This window comes from Macrosteles quadrilineatus, unplaced genomic scaffold, assembly GCF_028750875.1.
Source record: "Macrosteles quadrilineatus isolate MER2022 unplaced genomic scaffold, UCM_ALF_1.0 Scaffold_2__2_contigs__length_208266976, whole genome shotgun sequence".
Classification (NCBI taxonomy): Eukaryota; Metazoa; Arthropoda; class Insecta; order Hemiptera; family Cicadellidae; genus Macrosteles; species Macrosteles quadrilineatus.
Genome location: NW_026542595.1, coordinates 38,411,564 through 38,425,698, shown reverse-complemented (window position 1 = coordinate 38,425,698; position 14,135 = coordinate 38,411,564). Strand labels below are relative to the sequence as shown.

Genomic DNA, 14,135 nt, shown 5'->3' with positions numbered 1-14,135 from the left:
CTCAATAATGAAAATATACAGCTTTCCTTTCACAAGCACACAATTCACCCATCACATCAATACGGGGTTTATGACCTGCCACAATTATTAACAACTTCAATTCAGATGTGATCTTTATTTAATAACATTTATAACGCTACACCTTAACTTGGTAGTAATTTAAGACGGACAGCCCACTATTGTTGTCCAGGATGAAGCCGTTATAGGAAGTTGGCGGCTCGCGGTTATGGCTAGATACGCTCCTCCCACACCATAACTCACGGGGAGGTTCATACCCCATATTTTTGCACTACACCATTATAAATCTCCTGAAATAATTGCAAAGTAAGTAACATAACTCATGCAGTGCCCTTATAAAGCACACAAGAGTATTGCGATAACTAAGCCTAGTTAATAGACATATAAAAAGTGTATATTTTGTAACGCAATCACATATCACAATTAAACACCAACGTCAATGGATAATTACCAGTCGTAGATAGTTAATTCACATGGTGAATGTAAACCACAAATTAAGAGTGTTTAGTGGCACCTCTAGTGGCCAGAGTTAGTACTACACATGTCTAGACATGACTTGCTCAACACACGAACGCTGACTGAATGACTGGCAATTAGTAGTGTTGATTGGATTCAATTATTGGTTATGACTGACCGATTTGTCTAGTAAAAAGTGAAACTCAATGAGTTTTTCTGTTTATTGGTTATTGGTTGTTGCTACCTATTTAGTGCTGCTGGCCATATAAAGTTGCTCAAAATTGTTTATCAGAATTTGTTTTAAACACAATTCATTTCAAATTATGTTTTAAAATAAAAATCAAATACATCTTGCATATAGTTTACGTATTATTTAATACGAGAATACAAAATGAATATATTTTATTTTAGGTTATAGCCTTTTGGATACGAAGGCTTTTCCTAAGTTGAGGTATCCAATGAACTCTAGTCACCACCAACAAGCTAGATTAAATCTACATCATCGTCGTCTTAATCTATATACTCTATCCTGCACTACTATTTAAGATGATCCCTACCCCTAGTCGAAAGGACATAGAACGCGGTTTTATCATTTAAAACTATTACCTACCCTAGAATAATACATTTTCGTTCCTTTACAAACTTCAAGGTCATGAAAAACATACAGTAGGCCTACTACCGATACGCAACAATTAATTATTGTTATTAATTCCATCCCATTGTTATACCACTCGATATGTCTTTAACTCTCGATAAAATCAAGATGATTTATTCTCCAATGTCGTGCAGCTTGTGTCTTGAAGCAGTCCGGTTATAAATGGTACATCCTGAAAGTCATTCTTCTTCTCATCAGTAAGCGGTTTTGACAAACTGGCAGTTTTGTCTCTAACCCGTCCCGTTAGGCACATTAGCGTCGTCACTGGAAGTCTATCAATAAAACATATGACTGATTGTTAGAAAGTTTCGGTTATGTGTTGCTAAAAGATGTGTTGTGAAATGATGATATACTGACGTCCAAGGATTTCTAATCCCTCCATGTATTTGAGAAAGGGACGTGAAACGATCTAATATTTTGATAGCAATGTTATATTGTCTATGTTGTCTAAGCTGTTATGTTTACAATAATTGGTGAAAAAATGAATGAATGTAAGTGTATGTAATTATTTTAATAATTAAAAGTTATCAACTGATCAAAAATCTAAAAAGATGTTTTATTTTTTATGTGTACCATATGCGATGTGCGTTTATTGAAACTTTATTAATATGTATTTGTAAACACTTGTGTGGAACCAAAAATATGTATTAATAGCCTTATTTTCGTTATTTTCTTAATCAATAGCATTGGTTATTTTAAAATTAAATAAAAATGGCGAATTGTATAAGGGCCTTTTTTAACATAGGCAGGACCAAGGCAACGAGGCAATCACTCCACACTACAATTTGACCAAGCTTATTCGAAAGAACACAGCACACCAATATCGACTATGTGCTCCATCGTTTGAGACGGCTCCACTTCCCCTAAAAATTCAGAAGATCAACTGTCTGTCCTCATTTTAACTTCAAATTACACCAACCTGTGCCTGTAAAATGATTGCATAGTGTCCATACCTTTTGATAGAGGATTGGTCTATATGATTTTCCAGTTGCGAAGGGTATCACAAATTATTCCGATTTCGGATGGAATCAAATGATGAAATCCAACCATTTCGCAAGCCATGAACTGCTTATGTAGAATTTCCGTTCGTCTGCAGGGAATGTGATACTACAAAGAACATGAGTCAAGTAAGAATTATTCCACTATGAGTAAATTGACCAATCTGGTATGGTATGGTACTATTTAAAAAGTAAAACCCAGCACTAGGAAGAATTTCGCTTGCGACCCCTGTACAGTGAATATGTCTAAATTGTCTTGGTAGCGTATTTTGGATGGTCATTGTGATTAAGCTGGACACCATTGAATGCGATTTAGAGTTTGATGACGAACACGTTGTTACTCAAATCAAACAAGATTCTTCTGTGCATCGTTGAGATTGAGATAATAATTAGCTCTTAAGTACTGTTTAAGAAGTACGTTTTTGACTTTTGAGAGTAAGAAAAAATGTCATTCAAGCCCGAAGGTCTCTAATCGTGTTTAACAATCCTTCTGAATTTAGCTTTTAGTTATTTAGTTTGTCCATCCCAAAACTGGATTATTAAAATAAAGCTTATAACCGAAAAAGGAATGTCCTAAAAACGCGAGGAGGCCAAGTAAATTCCTTGCAAAACTGTCCACACTCTTTACTCTATCTATGCATATCTTTTCTATACCACGCATTTTAAATGTAGTGTATGGCATTATTTACATTGATTGTTATAAGGTACGAATCTATACAGGGTGAGTCTTCTAAGCTGTCCTAAACAGATTACAGACGAACGGCTTGACATACAGAGATGAAACAAAACTTTTCCCCACTAATTCATACCCAAGGAACAACGTAAAAATGTTTTTACCACTTTTAAAATACAAGAAACTGGGGGTCATGGGTTCGAATCTCAGAGTTTTCAAATGTAAACATATGTCATGTTATGCATAATTTTAAAGCTCTAGACTAGACAAACAATTTAGTGAAAACAGAACTCATTTATCTTTGGCCGTTTCAAAATGGCGGCCATTTTTATAGAAAATATTGATATTTACAGAATATCATGTATCTTGAAAACCACTAAACTTATTTTCGTTCTGTTTGAAAATTCTTAATCCTCGTAGGTTCAGCTTTAATTTGATATACAACAAGTCAACATTTTAAAAACTAAATATTTTTTCTATGATTTTAATTCTTTTTTTTAGTTGGTAGCCTTGTAAATGAAAATTTTTAAATGGCAACATATGTAAAAGTGTGTATAATTTTGAAGGTCTTGTAAAAACAAACAACTTTTAAATTTAAACCTACCGTCTATCTTTGGTCGATTTCTAGTAATTAACCAAAAACTCCAATTGCCCATATAAAACCCATGTTAAACGTACAGTACTGAAGATTAGTGGATGGAGATACACTATTCCCATGGTACTGCGCGTTTAACATAAATTTTATATAGGCAATTGGAGTTTTTGGTTAATTACTATAAAACAACCAAAGATAGAAGGTAGGTTTAAATTTAAAAGTTGTTTGTTTTTACAAGACCTTCAAAATTATACACACTTTTACATATGTTGCCATTCAAAAATTTTCATTTACAAGGCTACCAAATTAAAAAAAAATTAAATCATAGAAAAAATATTTAGTTTTTTAAATGTTGACTTGTCGTATATCAAATTAAAGCTGAACCTACGAGGATTAAGAATTTTCAAACAGAACGAAAATAAGTTTAGTGGTTTTCAAGATACGGGGTATTCTGTAAATATCAATATTTTCTATAAAAATGGCCGCCATTTTGAAACGGACAAAGATAAATGAGTTCTGTTTTCACTAAATTGGTTTGTCTAGTCTAGAGCTTTACAATGATGCATAACATGACATATGTTTACTTTTGAAAACTCTGAGATTCGAACCCACGACCCCCAGTTTCTTGAACACCCTGTATTTTAAAAATGGTAAAAACATTTTTACGTTGTTCCTTGGGTATGAATTAGTGGGGAAAAGTTTTGTTTCATATCTGTATGTCAAGCCGTTCGTCTGTAATCTGTTTAGGACAGCTTAGAAGATTCACCCTGTATATTAATAGGAGAGCATGTATCTTTAAACCCTTTTTTCAGCTCGTGTGCAACTTAGGGAAAATTTACGCATACTGTTGGAAATATATTTTCCTGTAGGTGTGCAGAATCCCTTCATAAATAAAATGAGCTCAAAAATAAGCACAACAAATTAATTAAAAATTAAAAAAAAAAATTACGTGGCCCTTATGGGTTGCCATGCTGGTGACGAAATGACAACTCAATATAAACAGAAAATCAAAAGAAATAGAAAAAATTCTAATGACATGTTATTTTCAGCGTGGAGTGAAATTAGAGAAGTGTAGGCCTACATTACATGTTTTAAACGTGTTTTAAGTCCACTGGATGACCTCAGTAGTTATAGAATGCTTCTTTATTATTGTTCACAAAATATGTTTAACCATCTCACTTCAAAATACACAGGCGTTAATCATTTGCATGCCTTAAATGAGTTAAAGAAATGCATCCTCATTCTTCTTCATTTGCTATTTGTTGATGAAATATTTATATCGATTGCATTGAACCTGGTTTATTGGCTTGAATGGATAAGCCGAGCAATAAAATAGAGTGGAGGGTCTGGTAGCAACGTAAAGGAAATGGTGATAGATTGAGCCACCAGCGAAGCCACGACCACGACCACGGGAGACGAGATGTGTTGCGTGCACGACCTTAGCATCACTGCATCACTGCATACTAGCTCACAGACATCATAGTATTACTGGTAGCTGGGTGATATTGATTGACGGATCTACCAGGGTAGACACGGCCGGCCACGAAGTACAATACATGGTGAGTGCACGACCTATATGCTAGGGCATACGCTATGATGGATCTATAATTCAGTGCATGTGGGCACCATATGGCAGAAAGATTATGTTTATGGAGGGATGAAAAAAACGTTGGCACGACCACACATTACAAGATTTGGTGCGTGCAAGACGTATACTTCAATGTATGTGGGCATCAAAACATTATGATGTTGTCACCAAGATGATGTTGATGGAGTTCACTACATGCTGCGTGCGCATATACCAAGTTAGACCTATGCTTCAGTACATACGGGCACCACGACATTATGATGTTGGTATCAGAATGATGTTGATGGACGGATCCACCAGCGTGGACACGACAACGGCCACGAAGTACAAGACATGGTGCGTGCACGACCATTCCTCCAGTACATGCAGTACATGCGGGTACCAAGATATAGCATTTGTCAGCTGAATGGGATATGTCTTCATTGCAACTCACGATAAATACATAAAGTGTACAATATTGCTGACTGCTCAGAGTTTGAATAACATCAACAATATCTATGTCTGCTATATTGCAGGTAAGATTGATAACAATTGTGCGGCTACGTTATTAAACACCAAATATTTTCTCTTTAGTAGGTATACTTATATCTTCCAGCCTTCCTCATTGTTTTAAATTATATTACAAAAATGTTATGCTCGTCTTGACTGAGCATTTAAGTATTTTACAGTTCTCTTATATACTTAATTGATAACTAGTTTTGTAATCAAAGGCGTTATGTATTTGTTTTATTTTAAACATTTTTGGCATCAATGAGCCAACAGTAATATTTAAAGCTTTCATTTTAACTCACAAAATAAAGAATAAAAAGCGAGATACACCTCTGTTTTTATTCTGTGGTACTCAAAATAAACTCGTTATCCAGTTAACGTATTACGTGTTTGTGTAATAATCAAACCCCTTGAGTTACATATTTTGTACTGTTTTACCACGATAGCTGTTGAAACCACTCTTATTGTTTATGCCTCACTGTCAACCGTTGCCTTTGGAAAGGATTATTTCTTAAATTTAAAAATACGAGTATGCCACGCGGTGGGAAACAGTAGTATACAAGATGAAAATAAGAATATGTTAATGCACACCATTAGAGGTAGAATAAATATAGAGATGTATTAGAAAAATTGTCTCCCTTGGAAATTTGTAAGCGATGTAAAGAATCTCCTTTTTAAGTTTACAATAAGTGTTTTCTTGGAGGTTTGGTTCCACTAAGAAAGCAAATATTAAAACCGCATAAGGCATACTATCTAGCCTAAGTTTCATACTTATTAAGCTTTTACAAAAGGGCAGGCTTGTTGCTTAGAATGTCATATTGTGAACATATTTTCGATTAGTAATTGGGCCAAGAAATAAATATGCTCTTTATAGTACTTCAACATTAATTTGTAGCTCATTAGTTTAGTTAGAACATCTATTACTGTTGATAAATTAAAATATCGCACTCGAATTAGGATCAACTCCATGAAGCAAACCATGGTTTTTAGCCCTCCCTTTGACATGAACGTAATTGGATTTTAAAATAGTTTTTGTTTATCTGTTTTCTTTATATGCTAGTATGATTCTAACGTATATATACAATACATTTACATTTACCAAATTGATTTATTTTCATCTACCTGTAAAATTTGTAGCTCACTTTAGATTATTTTCAATATAAAAAAAAACGCACTACAGGAGCCCATAATTTATATCAAACAACGTTTATCTTTTATACTTCCACAAATCTATGTAATCCTGTGAGATTTATCTTTCCTAAATTCCTTTCTAAGCAAAAGTTTAGTAGTTAATTTTAAGTCTTGCTGCAATTCTGAATATGTTTCAGGATTAAAGTCCCCTGTCGGAATTTGGATATCAAAACATTTAGTAATATCCCATAGTAAAAGTAATTCCATAAGAAAGAGACAAATCCGCGTTGCCCCTATAATCCTGCCTTATTGTGGCTTTGGATTTCACACTCGTCTAGATAACGAAGTGGCTTTCTCTAGCGAATCTCGCCGTTTGTCATCGGCTGCTTAAAATCCACTTCCTCGTTAGTCTCGTCGCCCGAAGCCTATGATTGGGAGGCGGAGGAGGAGAATGTCGCAACATTAGTGTTAGGACCCTGCGACTCGCCGGGAACATCACTCTTCTACTCAGCAACGCTTCTCAGACCCAATACTTTCTCGTTGAAATTCGGCGAGAGGTGAAAGCTGAACATATCTTATGCGAAAATTCTCTGGCCAAGATCCGTGGAATTAACCTTCCCATAAACATTGTTCCTCGTTAATTTCTTTCACAGCCAGCGAACCACTTCAGCTGGTGCCAATTGAGGATTAGTTAAGAGCTCTGTAAATTGAGTGTTAGTAAAATATTAGAAAGTAAAAATAATCATGCTTGAAACTTTGTAAAAATTAATTTGCAATTTATTCAACTTTGTTAGAGGTAAATGCAATCCTAGTAATCAAACATTCGCTGGTTCAAGTCAGAGAAAAATCAGTTGCTTTGCAGTGGTTTGATACTGAGCCTAGTTACCCTTGATTGTTGTTTTTTGATCAAACATTTTTAGCTAGATAAACATTTAATCTTGGCCTCTCACCCAAAATATGATTTCGGTCGTCCGACACTGTGTCGTCCGATATTGATATCGTTGGTGCAATCCTCGCCCATACTACGACACTTGGGTATTGGATATACGAGCAGTTGCTCGTAGCCGTGGACGAGTGAGTGTTTGCGATGCGCATCTCAACAGAAAGTAGTAAAACAATTAAACCCAAACGTATTGTTGCAATGTGACTCCCGTGGTAACTAATTAAGTGGTGTAGGATTATAGTGCTGGATTTACCAAATTAATCAAAGATTCGTAGCTTTCCTTACCTTATAATCGTCTAATGTTTACAAAATTTATATTCACAAATCAATTAACTCCCTTTTTTACGAGTAATTTGCCAAATAATAATTAGAAAATCTATATTGTGCTGAAAAACTTCCATCAATGATTAAGTGATTATATCGTAAGATACACGAGGAAATATTTCGCAACGGCGAGGAGTCGGGCGGAGCCGGTGGCGTAACGTTCAATAGAGACATTTAAACTCAACTTTCATCGATCATTTCACCGCGATTGAATCGACCCGATTAATGAGGGGTTTGGTTCAATACCGGGACGAGCCTGCGGCGACGTGTGGCTCAGCAAACATATCAGCGTCAGCATGAGCTCAGCTCAGCAGGTGAACCAGTGAGAGTACAAGGAGAGATGAGGTAAGGGGTCAGCGGCCTGCGATGTTACAATGTCTGATACGGTTACAGCCCCGGGGTGTCAACGGTGGGTGACTGGCGACTATCGTCAAAGACTTCCGTTAGCGAAAACAAACCCGGTAGGTGGTCCATAGTCTTACGAGGTGTTGTAACAGCTGAGAGGTGCGGGTCGCAAGTGAACCAGCATCTCAACCAGCGGCAACTCTGACAATACGAGGGCTATACGACTTAAACAATCATGATTTACAAGAATAAGCTTGTAAAAATAATCTTAGATTGCTACATTGCATATTATTACTAAGCTTATAACTAAACGCTATACTACCACCAAATCCGCACGGCTGAATATGGTTTAAGTTTAAATATAAGTACACAATAACAATAAACTAACTGAAATGATAAAGTCTTCAAATATTCGCCTCAATGCTCATTACGACAACCGTAAACTATCTGTATTTTTGAATTTCGAATATTGGTGTTTCACGTTTTTGGTTAGGGAATGGTCAAAACCCTGGGTTGGATAGCGTCATTATTTTATAGTTTGATGACAATTTACATCAGGGCTCAGAATTGACATTACTCATATCAAGCCAGCAAACGTCAGAATCAAAACAAGCATAAAAGTTATAATCCCCGGACTATTGCCTGAGCTTAATAAGAAAACCTTAATAATGTTGTTTTTTTTTTTTTTTTTTTAAATTACCTACGACAGTTTCTTAAACTAGCCGTTCCAGTTCAGTTCTTAGAATTCAAAATATTCACTTAAACAGCATTGGTTTTTTACTTAACAACATGGGTAACGGACCAATGAGGTTCAAGGATTGAAGGAGAAGAAGTAAAATTGTAATGCTTTAAACTTCAAGTAATCAGCTGTTCTGGAAAATTTAATTGTTGAGTTGTGCAATTAAGTGTTTGGTACAATGATTCGTTGCATCACTATCAGTGGCAATAAGAGGTTATAAACGTTAACTTAACTTTCGTCGATCATTTCACCGCGATCATTCGACCCGATAAATGAGGGGTTTGGCTCTATACCGGGATGAACCTCTCTTAGAAGTTATGAGTAAGTGGTTGTTAGTAATTAAAAACTGGCGTAGGTAAAGTAGTGTACACAACTCGCGTAAATAGTCTTTATGCTATCGTTGCGTAAGCTACTATATCCAACTTTAAATTGTGATGTAAATTAAATAAATTGCAGACGGGTTTATTCTAATAACACCCCATTAAATACTAAACGGTCGGAGGAAAAATTGCACTGTGAGGCCATTAATGTCATAACATCAGCAAATGAGAAACGGTCCTAATGGCACTCACCCTCCTCATTTATATCCAGAAGATTAATTAATTTCATTATTCAAAGTATACAGTTTGTAGATAGACTTGTATTGAGTAATGCTAAAAGCAGAGAAAGGAAATCACCGAAGCAATGATTATAAAATAGTTGTTCACTCTTTACTATTTATTCATATAATCGTTGCGTATTCTTAAGAGCTAGTTTTATAGTTACGTAATTAAAAGTAATTAAAATATAAAACGGAAGTTTTACCATTAGTATCATTTATGTATTTTCAACTTGGTTGTAGACCAAGTGATAACATTTCATCTTCTCTATAAAGGAGTTGTTTCTGTTGTTACCATACGATAAACATGAGTATGAGGACTCCATCAGTTAACAATCAATACAATAATCGATGATTCCAGTGACCTTGGGCAAGGTCAGAGGTGCGGTTAAGGTCGGTTAGCGACCTGTGGCACGACACGTAAAGCTATCAAGTTAAACGCTACCTGAACTGCGCTGTTTACATCTCTATATCAGCAAATATCCTTCAGTGGAACTGTTATGATGCACCTATCAACACTTCATGATGATTGCTACCGCACAGCCTCGTGCAATCGTGATAATGACAATCAATTAGTGTGTCAGAAACTATTTAGCTGAGGCTATAGCTATGAAAACTTTCAAGTTGGAATTTCTTTAAGGACTTACTCTTAGAGTAGGTACAAGTCGTACGAAACGCTTAGAGAAATTTACGAATTATTTGCTTTCACATAACTACAAATTAAAATCGACAAGTAAATATAAATCTGTGTAAAATATGGTACTACTGAATTTTCGAATATCAGTGCAATATACTTCTTATAAATGTGACAACTGTTTTTTACGTTTTTACGCTCAAGTGCGTTGATGACGACTACGTTTTCTTTTGATCAAAGATTTTATTTTACAATTTGTGCTTTACTTTGTGGGTTTAACAGCAGAGGACAAGCAAGGAGTTTTAAATAGACTGTTCAGTTTAGTTGAAATAACATTTGGTTCAATAACGATAAGTGAATAGTAAGCGAAAACGCGTTGTACACAAAACCAGTATAATCTACAGTTAATGTTCAGTAAATTTTCAGCTGACCCTAAAGGATGAATAATCTAAAGGGATATTTTTAATACATGGTTGTACTTTACGTGTATGAAAACCTTGGGAAATTAAAGTTTTTTTCATGCAAAGTATAAGCTTTAAAAATATACAATCGATTGAAAACAACTATTTAACCATAAATATATATTTGGTTTTGAAATATTGCTTCACCCACAATGACTTTCACTGAATACGTAATGCTCCCACTAATTTTCATAAATTTAGCCCGATCTGTATATAATACCGCTATAAATATTAAGTAGTTGGTTTTCGTTTGGCCTTGTAATATGCAAATGTTCGTCACCGGAGAACTGAGATATTTGATCAGCACAACAGGTGGGAGACATCACAAATAAATCAGCTGGTTCGAGCTCAATTTGTTGTCAGCTGTGGTGCGATGGGTCTATTAGCGACCGGCCCGCCAGTTGCGGAGATTTACCTCCGTCTACAGTCATAAGTCAACTGAGGAATTCCCGTATCTACCACGTATCATATAAATATTTACATTAATCATCCGTAGTGACTTTCTCTGGTGGTAATTGATTTGTTCCTCGCTATTATTCATCTCGTAAGTTTACATTTCCAACGCTTGTTTATGGAAATTAAAACGTTAAGGAAGAAAGTAGCACCACTTGCGGGTTCTTTTCTACAAGCTGTCGCTTTTACTATGTTTTATACTACTTGTACTCGGGTAAGTATTTGACCGTGAGCATGAAATGCTTTTAGTTCTGGTGTTATAATAATTTGGTGTTTTATATAAGGTTATTTTAAAAGGTATTAAAAAAAACTTGGCATATTAGTTTGAGTAAAATTGAAAAATTTGTATAGTTGGGCATAGATGTAACCTACGATAACCATATAACTAAGAAAGATTATAAGAAACTAATCTGACCTTATGAAGATGTTATTCATTTAGGAAATGAGTTTTTAAGTGGTAGGCCTATAATAGCTAAGAAACTCTCTTTCATAATATGGTTGAGTACACATTTAGAAATTTGCTTCTAAAGTAAAGGAGCAAATTTGCTTCTAATCATTAATTAACCATAGGCAAATTGGAAAACACAATTATCTTAGTTATTTCTACAGAAATTTAGTTCAACGTGGCACACATTTTGCAATTTTCAATTTAAATGTATTTACATCGCTTTTTATTTCTCTACTAACGACGAGTAACTTATCATTCCCACAAGGAATACTGAAACTCTTAGAATTTTCTGCTAAAATAAAATAAATAAATATTTCACTCCATTCTTTCCATTTCACGTTAGTTTTATTCTATTCGCCATAATTTTCTTAAATATGAATGTTGTAATTAATTGTTTCCTTAATAATTTAAAAAGTTTCATAAATATATACGTACGGGGTACATTTTATAAAAAACTGATAAATATTGTATCTCAATAGTAAACATGAATAACTTTGTTTTGTCCAATACTTATTTATGTTTATGTTTACGTCCGCCGATATTTCGTGTATCACGTGGTGAGGCGACTGGGTTTCACCTGTTCCTTGTTCCTAAGATGGACGACACACGACCGTGGTAAAGGTTAGAAGAAAGCAGCAACTCCCATGTAGGCCATCCTCCCAATTTGAGGGGACGTCCCACACGCCCCTATATATCCTGTCGGGACAAACTAACCGACGTGTCGGCGGGAGTCTGTCCATCGCTACTGGCCAGTGCCACCCAACAAACTATAAATCTTAACCATGTATTCAGCTTATGGGCTTTTATAACTGTAAAGCTACTATCAAAACCATACATGTAGCATACTCATTTAAACGTAATTGGAGTTAAAATGCTCATCAAAACATTCTTCAAATGTTATACATAAAGTATAATACAATACATTAAAAGTCTATTTTCAAGAACCAGTCAATCCTAAATCTGTCTACCATTTCTATCATTAAATTTAAAATCAAATGTATGCACAGTCTGTATGTGTATATATTATACATACATCAAATACTTTATTACACTTGCCAGTCTTTCCTCTGTCCATCGTATAGCTTTTGTTGTGCTATAAATCTATATAATGGCTTGTGTTTCTTTCCCGATTTTATAACTCTTCGGTGTTCTTCACATGAGAAATATTTTGTTTGATTTTTTACTAGAATGTTAAAATGCAATGTCAAAATATTTCTGAATCGAATCTGTTCGCTTATACATTTTGCTCATTGTAAAAAATAATAGTTTGGTATTTTGGAAAAACAAACATTCATGTTTTTATTCCATGTTGATGTCATTGATTGAAACTTTGCATCGAGTCAATTTGTTCTTTACATTTTTTCAGTTGCTTTGAAGGACTTATATACTTCAGGGTACACATCCTGACGCAGATTATGGATAAGGCAAATACAATATGCAAATACATTATGGTGGTAATAAATGCAATCAGAATAATGACATCTTTAGTCTAGTCTAAATATCTCATCACCAGTGTCTTTGTAGTAGAGCCCAATAGTTCAGGAGGGCACACGAAATACTTAACGTTAACGGAGTTACATTATCTCTGACATTTTTAATATATTTATTTGAACATTCCCTCGCCACAGATCAGTAGCAATTAAGTCAAATCAGGCTGTCGTAAATGTCAAATGTTGGCAGCCGAAAAGGAACTAACACATTTTCTAACTGGCTCCACTTTGCCAAATAAAAGTCAAGATAACCAAGAGAAGTAGGCAGTGAAAGAAGGAAGAGACAGGACGTTAAGCCGAGGTGGCAAACGATTTGTAGCGGACTATCGTGTGAGCTCTGCTTACATAAATATAAATGAGACCGACTGGCTTATCAGCTCGGGCGCGAACCAGTTGGTGGAACCGGCCTCCGACACGATCCGAATCTGTCTTCTTCGGAGGCGTTACTAGATTTGCCAGTTTGGCCCGGGGTAGGACCACCCGACTTGGTTCTCCATCAGGCTATGATTGGGGATATTGGTTTTGACTATCTACTACCATCGATAGTTTCATAACTGGCACAGCCTTACTAACCTAGTGAGGAGCGGTGCAGTTTGCTGTGACTAGGCTGGTAAGTATACAACCTGAGTTAATTAGGTACCTTATATGTATTTGTTAGAGGAATGAGTTGCATTCACTCAGTACTTCCAATGCAACCATGTAAAACTGTAAGAAAAAAATGTTAAATACCTGTTGAACTGTTAATGATCCGTTTTTTAGACTGTGACAGAGATCCCGAGAGGTTCATTTCCATGCTGTCCACCATGTGGTTGAAAAATCCTCTTCGTCCCTGGAATTGTGAATAAACGTCAAATACATTTATACTCAGACGAACGAACAGCATTCGTCATTACTCATCTTCTGCCGGCTACACCACGCAACCGATAATTGCTATTACAATTTGGACAATTTTGTTTTATGTTTTCGTGTTTGTTTAGGTTTTAAGTGTATTTTACGAATCTTCGCAACCCCAGGGATGAATTGAATTTTTTCAACAACTTGGTAGACAACTGGAAAATGAACCTTTAGGTTCGAAACCTTGGCCGCAGGTTAAAAAC

General features: G+C 35.4%; 1 protein-coding gene across 1 annotated transcript in view; it reads left to right on the top strand.

The window, feature by feature from the left end:
- Positions 1–14,135, top strand: part of LOC128987204 (ras-related and estrogen-regulated growth inhibitor-like) — a 149,337-nt gene that overhangs the window by 107,569 nt on the left and 27,633 nt on the right. The gene's annotated exons all lie outside the window — the stretch shown is intronic.